The sequence below is a fragment of the Mus pahari genome, chromosome 8 (genome assembly GCF_900095145.1).
Source record: "Mus pahari chromosome 8, PAHARI_EIJ_v1.1, whole genome shotgun sequence".
Lineage (NCBI taxonomy): Eukaryota > Metazoa > Chordata > Mammalia > Rodentia > Muridae > Mus > Mus pahari.
Window position 1 is genome coordinate 28,277,326 of NC_034597.1, and position 9,954 is coordinate 28,287,279.

The window sequence follows — 9,954 nt, forward strand, 5'->3', positions numbered from 1 at the left end:
GAGAGAGAGAGAGAGAGAGAGAGAGAGAGAGAGAGAGAGAGAGAGAGAAAGCACATCTGTCTGTCTGTCTCTATTTCTCTGCATTCTAAGATCTCAAAGAACATCTCTGGACTTCTCCAGCCAATCACTCCCAAACTCTATTACTCAGTTCTCTGAGCATTAAATGCTGTCTGCCAATCACTGGAAATTTGCATCTTTATCCCAGACCGCTACAGTCAATTGCAGACTCAAGTACACCCAGATACCCACAGCGTCTTCACAGCTAACACAGCACATCCAAGATTAAAGTCATTAATTATTTTCCCCTTAAGACCTGCTTCTTATGCAGTCTTACTGATTAATGTCAACTCTACCTGAGTTTTTCAGGCCACATCCAATCCATCGTCAAATCGCTGTCTCTGTATTAAAAAATGTATGCAGAATTTGTAATATTTCTCCCAACTCCTGTCTAACATCAATGCCATCACTAACCAGATTTACTGTTGCAGCTGGCTAAATGATCGCATTCTTCCCTCATGTTGACATTCTCTACTTAGCAGCAAAGAGAATCGTTTAAAAAATCGAAGTTAAGGCTGTCACTCAGTGGTGGAGACCTTGATTTGCAACTGGGAAGGCAAATAAACAAGCAAACGAAGCTGAAATTCTACACTGTCTTTGCACTTTTAGAGTCTAGACAACCAGAAACGATCTGACTCCCACCACCCAACCCACCTATCAGACATCACTTTCTGCCAATAGTTCCCGCCAATGCCTCACTGACATACTCAGCACTCTGAAAAGAGACCAGGCATACCCAGCAGAGGCATCCTGTTCCATGGTTATCAAATGTTTCTCTCCACTAAAGGATGGGAAGGTGTCTCGGTCAATAAAGCACTTACGTTTAAGCGTGAGGACCTGAATTCAGATCTACATCACCCACATGAGAAGTTAGGCATAGGGACATGCATCTGTAATGCTAGTGCTGGGCAGGTGCAAACAGGATCCTTGGCGCTCACTGGCCAACTAATCGTGATGAGCTGATGAGTTTCAGGTTCAATGAGAGACCCTGCCTCAAAAACAAGGTGGAAATCAACTAAGGAAGATACTCAACACCTAACTCTGGCCTCTACACACAAATATGTACACAAACATGCGCACATATACAAATAAGCACATGCCATAACACTAGAACCTGTTAATTATAAAAAGCATTCTTTTTTCTGGAGTCTGCAGAGACCACACTTTTGCTTGCCTAACCATCTTGTGGGGTTAGCAGCTCCCCACCCATGTTCTTCCCACCTCATTGTCCTTCCTCCACAAGACTGTAACAGTTGAGAGACTACATATTTATTTCTTTCTGTATTCCCTCCTTGTATGCAAGCTCCAAAACGGCACATAAATTGTTTAGTTCACTGTCCTATGCCAAGTAAGTGCTCAACCATCTTAAATGGATTGATGACTGCATCCATTCAGACTTGGTCTGTTCTTAAAGCAAAGACTGAAAAAAAATCAACAATGTAAAAGCTCTCAAATCCCAGAGAAGCACAACTGCAAGATAGTCCACACAGCCAACTACCCAACTTTAGGTAACGCCAAAAGTAAGGGTTGACAAGTCCAGACTATGATGGAGCAGAAAGTAGGGAGGACAAAGAAAAAAGGTCTTTCTGCCTCTCCATCCCTTGAAAAGAAATACCACCTGATTGTTTCCTGTAAGCTGCCCTACCAACAACTCTGTCCAAAATAACACCAGCGCCATTCTCCACACTTAAGGGCTGTTAGGAAGAGTTCCTGCCCTTCTCAGCTATGGTCTTCTGAGGAAACTGTAACTCTCAACCCTAACACTGGCTGCCAGGACATAATGGGCTGAGAAAGCTCTCAAATTTCCACAAAGCACTCAGGCTGCAACCAAATATCATTAATATGATGACAAGAACTAGTGACAGAACCTTTTGATGCTGCCTCTTTGTTGTCCCTGGTGTATACTAGCAGCTCACTCATCAGAGACCACATCTTAGTGTGGGGAGGTGGCTAGGCAGGCAACCCCAAACCGTAGGATAGGAGATTGTTCCTAATGCATTTCAACGGTGGAGAATAATAAGAAATAGAAAACATCTGGTAGCACAGGAGACGTCACCTGGCCTTTTCAATACCTAACATAAAAACAGAAGCTATGGACCACCAAGCTTCTGCTTCACCAAGCAAAACGCAGAGGCAAGGGGATCTCTTTGAGTTGCAGGCCAGCCAGGGTTACATAGTAAAACTTCTACTCAAAAAAAAAAAAAAAAAAAAAAAAGATTCCAGATTGATTGTAATAATCAGTCCCATTTTTAAGGCCAAGAACCCCAAAACTGGACCACTCATATTCAAATTAAGCTACCAATCAAAAAGAAAAACAGGGGGAAAAAAGGTTCTCATGGATGTAGCCTTTAAGAACCCTCTATCTCCTCATAGCTCAAGGCCTCAACTTAAGCAATCAGAAATCTCTAAAACCAAAGATTCACTCTGAAACATAAAGTCAACTAACTCACTAGACAAGAGCAAGCCAAGGACTACTCATATTTTCTGCCTGTTCAGTTTACTCATAAAGAAAGGAACATTCTGACTGGCTTGTCTCTCAGTAGGCTGAGTCACACCCCAGCACTGGCAACCTAGCAATCAGAAGTTACAAACCAAAAGAGACAGGAAGCTACAGACTGCTGAGAAAATAATGGGGGTGGGAGGGTTGTCAGTTCCAACAGAAACTGTCACATGAGGGCACATCAACCAGAACTAACTACAGCCTGGAATGGCATTCCAAGTACAGAGTGTTGTATGTCCTTAGGCTCTCTCTCACTTATATTGCCTTCAAATCTCCTATGGGTAGCATATCCCAGGGCTATCTTTCTTGGTCACTCCTTTGAACTGGGTGATTTCTTATTTCCCAGCTGTTTCTTCCCTTCTTCCAGTGTCATGTTATCCAGTACTCACTCATACTTTGTACTCGGCCCTTATCATTGACAAACACACAACTGGATTGGAATTAGATGCGTCACAAAATTAGGTACAATATATCACAGAGCAAAAAAAATGAAAAAAAAATGTGTGTGTGTGTGTGTACACAATATTTCAATCTCAGCTCTTTCTAAATTGCCAGTCCACACTCTCATCCTCTTACAAAGGGTTACTCAGTCTTTTATCTTTCAAGAACTATGTTCAATCTGCATTTCCAACTCAGGGTTCAGACTTAACTTCACATGATTTCTATTACCTCTTATGAGAAACACAGTTTAATATATTTCTACATTGTTACATCAGCCATCTCCCCAAGAGATATCATAAGGTATTTTTAAAACCAACAATCCTCAAAGATGACCCTCCAGCCACATTCAATCACATTAAGCTATTAAATGACATAAAAAAGGTAAACAGAAACCTTTCAGCTACCATGAACTGTTGTTTGTTTTTAAATACCTATCTTTCAAATAGCTAGAGGAAGCCCGATCTTTAGCAGAGCAATAAGATAATACACATTTGGAAGACTGCCTTTTACAGTGAAGGCGGGCCAGGTCCCATCCCATAGCTTGCTAGAAACACCTATTTTATCTTCAGCAGATTCCTTTATATCTCACCCATTACATGATGCTACAAAAAGCCTACCTTCTAGGTCGCAGTAGTTAGAAACAAAGGCATGCCAGGTATCAGTGGAGTATATCTCATAACTATTGTTTTGGCTATCTAATCTGTCTAGAATACATCACTTTCCAAAAAAGGAGCAGATAACAAGGTTTTGTTTTATAGCTTTTTAACAATTCAAGTTAAATCAGAAATGACCTTCCGAACAAACAAAAACTTTAACAAATACACTACACTCATGAACTCTTTGGTTTGTCTAAAATGTACAATTTTAATTTTATAGATTTATTGTTACTTTAAGCAAAAATAAATTTATACCTTGATAAATATCAAAAATTATAAATCATATAAGCAAAAGCCCGTTAAAGTATTCAAGAATATTTAAAAGTGCAATGGGGGTTCTAAGCTAGATATTCAAAGTAATACTTCTGCCAAGAATTCATCTTTCAAAAGTAAGCACCAACCAGAAATATGGTTCATGCCTACAATCCCTGCTCAAGGGGGACCTCAGATAAGAGGACGGCTCTAGGGGTACCATCATACACCTCACAATTAAAGACAAAATTACAAAGTATTTTTAAAAGTCAATTATTCTAGAAATGTTAAAATGCTACCAAGTATTCAGTACTAAAAAAATTCATGGAAGGTAGAGTAGGAAGGACCAGGATTCAAAGTCAGACAGGGTTTCAGGAAACTCTGTCTCAATAAATAAATATAAAAAGTAACAAAAATAATATTTGGAGTGTTAATGCTAATAAAAATTAGTAAAACTATTTCAGTGACTTTGTGGGTAAACAACAACCCATCCACAGAGAGGAGAGAATAAAACTGGGATAAAACCTGCAAGTGTCTTTTAACTGTGAGACAGAAAGTCCGCTTATCCTCACTGTTGAAAAGACTAACTCAAAACAGAAGGCAGTGAAAGTATGACAAATTATTCAACTAAAATTCTGCTGGGAGAAGTGCAGGTCTTTCTAAAGTAAAGCCAGCAAGAGCTTTTGAAACTGATAAACCCTTCATACACTCTGATGCTGTAATTCCTCCCAAGGGCCTTTAGCCTCAGGGGGGGGAAAAATGACTATGTGGCCATATGTGAACGGCAGAATCCTGACAGGAGAGAGAGTGGCATTTTAGTAAGGCCACCTAAGTCACCTAACTATACTAACTGTACTACTTACAGAACAATAACCAGCTCACATGTCCACTTAGAAGTAAGTAACTATTTCCTGTAACACTGCACAATTAACCCAAAGGTATAAAAACTAGCAAAAAGAAAACCCATCAAATATTAAAACCCAGATTAAAGATTGCATTTACACACCAATCAGTGGTATAAAATTATTTGAAATTGACAAGAAACAAGGAATCATTTATTTTGGTTTTATTTCTTGAAAAACAAAACGTCTTCTGCAACTAGTGAGGCCTACTACACTAAGTGAGGAGTTGAAAACTGATGTGCAAGATGCATAAATCTACAATTATCAACTTTGTCCCTGAAAACCTATCAGAGGAGTAATCAGAGCAGCTGTTCTCACAACAGGCAAACCAGACATGTAATTCTAGCCATGCTACTAACCAGCTGTAATCCAGTTATACCAAAATCTCACTTTACCACCAGAAGGAAATGTGCATCTCCATATGGTCACCAGAGGCTCCCAACTCCAAAGCAAGCTCCAGCCCAGGAGTGGTAAAGGTTCAGTTTCTCCCATTTTCCCAAATGAGGTATCATGTTTCCCAGCCACTCAAGGGCTCTAGGTCCCTAGGAGTGGCAGCTAGGGAGGAGGAAAGCATGAACAGACTGCTCTCTGGATCAGTGAGAAGCAAGCAAACATGAGGTCAGGAGCTGAGACATAGAGGTTAGATGGAGACAGAGGCAAGCTACTTGCTTTTTCAGGCTTCAGTTATTCAAAGCTATTTTAGCAGTAAACCAAATGATTTGCTAAATCTTTCCAATTTAATATCTACCAACATAGCCCTTTTATAATAAATATCCATTTCTCTCATATCAAACCAAGATGGTAATCCCTTTATTAGAAATTAGAAGCTAGGCATTGATGGCTCCTTTCTGTAAACCTGACACTCAGAAGGCTAGGGGGTAGGGTGGGGCTGCAGAGATTTGAGCTCAGACTTGAGCTATGCAACCGAGTTCTGGGCCAGCCTGGGTTACAGTGAGACTCTTTCTAAAGAAAAAAGTGGGTTAAGGTACTTGTTTGTCATCAAGCCTATGCCCAACACCCACATGCTGGGAAAAGGGAACCCGTGCCCACAGCTGACCTACTCACACAGGTCATAATGCACACACTGCAGCACAGGAGCATGAACAGGAGCTCACACTCACTCACAAAACAGATGAAAGCAATTTGAAAAGAGAAATGTATTTAGAATTAGGATAGAGGGGAGTAAAAGTAAACTACAAAGATGGCCAAAGGGCACCCATGTCCCCAGATCTGTCCCTTTCTAGTCATAACTGTGGACAAACCACTCCACCTCAAAATAAAGTTCTAGACTAACGAACCCTTACTTGCCATGGCCTTCATTCCTCTATCTTTAAGTAGACTGACTTTTTTCCCATCATAACCAGGATGTCATTCCAAACAGTATCAGTTTTTATTTCATCCTTAAACAAATAAAGGTGTTTGTTGGGGGTGGAGAGATGGCTCAGCAGTTAAGAGCACTGGCTGCTCTTTCAAAGGACCCCAGTTCAATTCCCAGCAACTACATGTCATCTTACAACTGTGTATAACTCTGGTTCCTGGAGATCTGACACCCACACACAGACAGAAAAGCAGGTAAAACACCAATACATACAATTTTTCTAAAAATCATTTTTTAAAATACTGATTTTTTTTTCTTCCAAAATTTCTAGTACTAAAAGACATAGTTAGCTTATCTTAAATCTGCATTCAAGCCTGGACCCTTTCCTCAAAATGCATTGAGTGAATAGATTTTAGCAATATATGCTGTAGCAGCAAACATAAAAAGAAACCCAAAAGCCTGGGGGAGACATGTATAAGCAAATCATTAACTCCCAACTGATAGAGTGCTCAGTGCAGCGTGGCCTGGTGCTACTGGATCAGTGAAAACAAGAGGTGAAATGCCCAGACAAGACTCTATACTCTAGTGCAATACTCTAGTGGGGATGCAAGATGTTTACAGGGAAGACAATTCTGGACCCCGGAAACAAAGGACGATGCCCTCTTCTGTGAACTGCAAACAGTCCCATGGCGAGGACATGTGTAACTAGACGAAACGAGAATGCAGACAAACACCAGAAACTGGAAAAGACTGAAGGAATTCTAACCATGAAATTAAAATTCTCTTCTTCCCCCACATAGTGAAAGCAATACAGCAACAAGCAACAAATTCTACCTGAGGGAAGGTAGAATAAGAAAGTTCCTGCTCGCAGGGCGGCTTCTGGCTTTCTTGTTATAGCGTATTAAAGACACAGGACAAATTACAGGTTAGGGGTTGTAAGTATTTTTAACCTAGAGCCTGAGGTCAGTGTCGCTGAGAACAGGGAAGAAAAGCACCATATAAGAGAAGAGCAATGGCCTCCCTAACAAGAGAGACAAACATTAATAAAGTCTGGAAAGACTGACCTCATCCAATGCAAACCCTTCATCAACCTTTACATCCCTTACCAATTATAAATTATACATTTTAACACATACTTTATACTTATCCTTCGCATTAAATTTAAGTTTTTTAATCTAAATGATACTTTAATCAACTGTCTAAATACATATATCCCACTAATACTTAATGTTCTTGACCAAAAAAAAAAAAAAAATTGCTTTTTCAAATGGCTACTCTGAAAAAGAAAAAAAAAAAAAAAGTAAATGCTTACTCTCATTTATAACCGTCCTCCCCCACCCTCGGGGTTTTTGTTTTTTGTTTTGTTTTGTTTTTTTGAGACCAGGTCTAAGTAGATTTTGCTATTCTGAAGCTTGCTATGTAGACTAGGTTAGCCTGGAACCCAAAGAAATCCACCTGCCTCTGCTTCCTGAATGCCAGGATAAAGGCGTGAGCCACCACACCTGGTTTTTCTCTCTCCATAAGTGAAACAAGACGCTCCAATCTTGGACAGCGAAGAGTCTGTGCGCTAGTCATTTCCATTGCTAAGGCCTATTTCATGATCAGCAAACCTAATTGGCTAGGTAGCCAGCGAAGATGAATTTGCAATTATTGAAATTCAAAATCAGGCTTTATGAGCAACGACCACCTCAAATGGATTAACCCTTCCCTTTACTTTGTCAAGAAAGTAGGTACATTAAAAAAAAAAAAACTGTATAAAAATAGATGTCCAATAGAGAGAGGGGAGGGGAAAAAGCACCTGAACCTAGAGACAACGTGTAATCCACCAAAGTTCTCAAGACGTGTTTTAGGGCGTGTCTTTGTTTTGACTCAGTGATTTAAAAAAAAAAAAAAAAATCCCACTCATTCGGGGCTCTCAGGTACTTTCCCTTACCAACGCGAGCATCCAGGCTTTGAAATCCCAGGGCATCACTGCCTCGCCCTGATTTCCCGGTGCAGGAAGGCTGCAGCCAGGGCATCCCGCGGCCCCTTCCCGTCCCAGCACCACCGAGCAGGGGCATCCGGCCTGCCCGCTGCATCGCAGGCGGCTCGGGAGAGGGGGCGGGGGCTCCGAGGGTCGTCCCAGAGCGCTGATGGCCAAGGACACCGGGCCCTCCGTCCGCCCGCGCTGTGCCCCGGTGCCAGGCAGCCTCGGGCGCCCCGAGACCCCGGCCCTGACCCCCGGCTCTCACCGTGCGGAGGTCGCGTTGCCTCCTCGGCCGCGGCCCGGCTGCCGGTCGCCCAGCGACCTGCCCTCCCGAGGATGGGAGAGAGGCGAGGGGCAGTCCCGTCACATCCCCGTCCGTCCAGCCGCCTGCCCCGCAGCAGCCAGCATCGCCTCCACCGCCTGCGGGAGCGCCGGACTTCACGGACGCCGCGCCCCCTCCCTTGGCCGGCACCCTCCTGGACTCCGCCCTCCAGGGCCCTCGCACTACGCGTGCGCGGCCCCGCCTCCCGGACGGGCCTTGCGCAGGCGCGAGTCTCACCGGGCCAGACCCCGCCTCCGGGCCCGCCCCACCCTCGCGCCAGCCGTTCGCAGGCTCCGCCCTGATCCACTGACCTTGCCTCTTTGCCCCCTGACTCAGGTCTTTTCCTGGTGTGAACCTTTCACTCCAGTCTCTTGACTGGGACTCTGGATTCAAATGGGCAGCTTGACCACAACCAAACCCGTCAGCTCCGGCTCCAGACTAACAGGAGTGAGCTGAACACTGGAGCAAGCATGACTTCCCACTCTACGTTTTGTTTTGGCCTAACTGTGGCTATGCCTCAGCCGTGCCACTGAATCTGAGCGGAGAGAGATTGCGAAACAACACTGAGAGCTGAGAACTGGAGCTATCTTATGAGGCTGTGGATCCCAATCCCATTCCATATGCCATCTCACCCTCCTTCCTAGATGGTCCGACAAGTCGTTGAGAGTCACCATGCAAGCCTACAGTATCTGGCTGTCTATTAAAAGCATTGAAGGTGATATTTATCTGACCCTAGACTGCCTGTTCTCCTCACTAGCCCCAAGAGCTCAATTGGAATGAATAATATTGAAAGAGAACTTGGAAAGTCTCCACCTCTCCTCCAGACCACTAACATAACCACTGTGGTGGAGGAGACACTAGCGCCCCTCAGGCCATCAGACTGTTGAAACATTATACCCCAAATAATTTTTAAAATTTTAGGTATTTCATCCTGGAGGAACGGAAACAGCACTGAAAGGCCCAGCGCTATCCAGAGAAGGAGCTTGCCTCCTAGGATTCGCAGCTCTGACAACTTCTCAGACCACTTTGCAAGATAGACCCCAGTGAGCCAAAACAGCACTACCACTCCTTAACCAGGCAAGAGTGCTCCATTTACAACTATCTCTAGCTCTCTATTTAGACTTAAACCTCTGGTCAGTACTACTGAAGGTGGTCTTGGTGATAATTGGACCCCTTTGTTCCCTCCAATTCCCTATGTGGCCATATTGGATAAATTTCCTTTTTACCTATTTCATTATTACTTGTCTCTTTAATTGGCCCATAGAATAATGATAGGGAGACTTAATTTTGAGGGTGATAATGTGTATCTTTAAAGTGTTGGAAAAGACTAGGGCTACATGCAGTACGTTTCTTTTTAGATTAAGTAAATCATTAAGAAAGCAAACACCGCCGGGCGGTGGTGGCGCACGCCTTTAGTCCCAGCACTCGGGAGGCAGAGGCAGGTGGATTTCTGAGTTGGAGGCCAGCCTGGTCTACAAAGTGAGTTCCAGGACAGCCAGGGCTACACAGAGAAACCCTGTCTCAAAAAAACCAAAGAGAG

At 43.2% G+C, this 9,954-nt stretch overlaps 1 protein-coding gene across 6 annotated transcripts in view; it reads right to left on the minus strand.

Annotated features, from left to right (window-relative positions):
* The window catches only part of Ccser2 (coiled-coil serine rich protein 2), a 104,043-nt gene extending 95,468 nt beyond the window's left edge, over nt 1–8,575 (minus strand). For all 6 annotated transcript variants that reach the window (XM_029541447.1, XM_021203075.2, XM_029541450.1 and 3 more), the window contains exon 1: nt 8,358–8,575. The gene's annotated coding sequence lies outside the window, so the exon portion shown is untranslated. The remainder of the gene's footprint in view (nt 1–8,357) is intronic.
* Nucleotides 8,576–9,954: the final 1,379 nt, after the last annotated feature.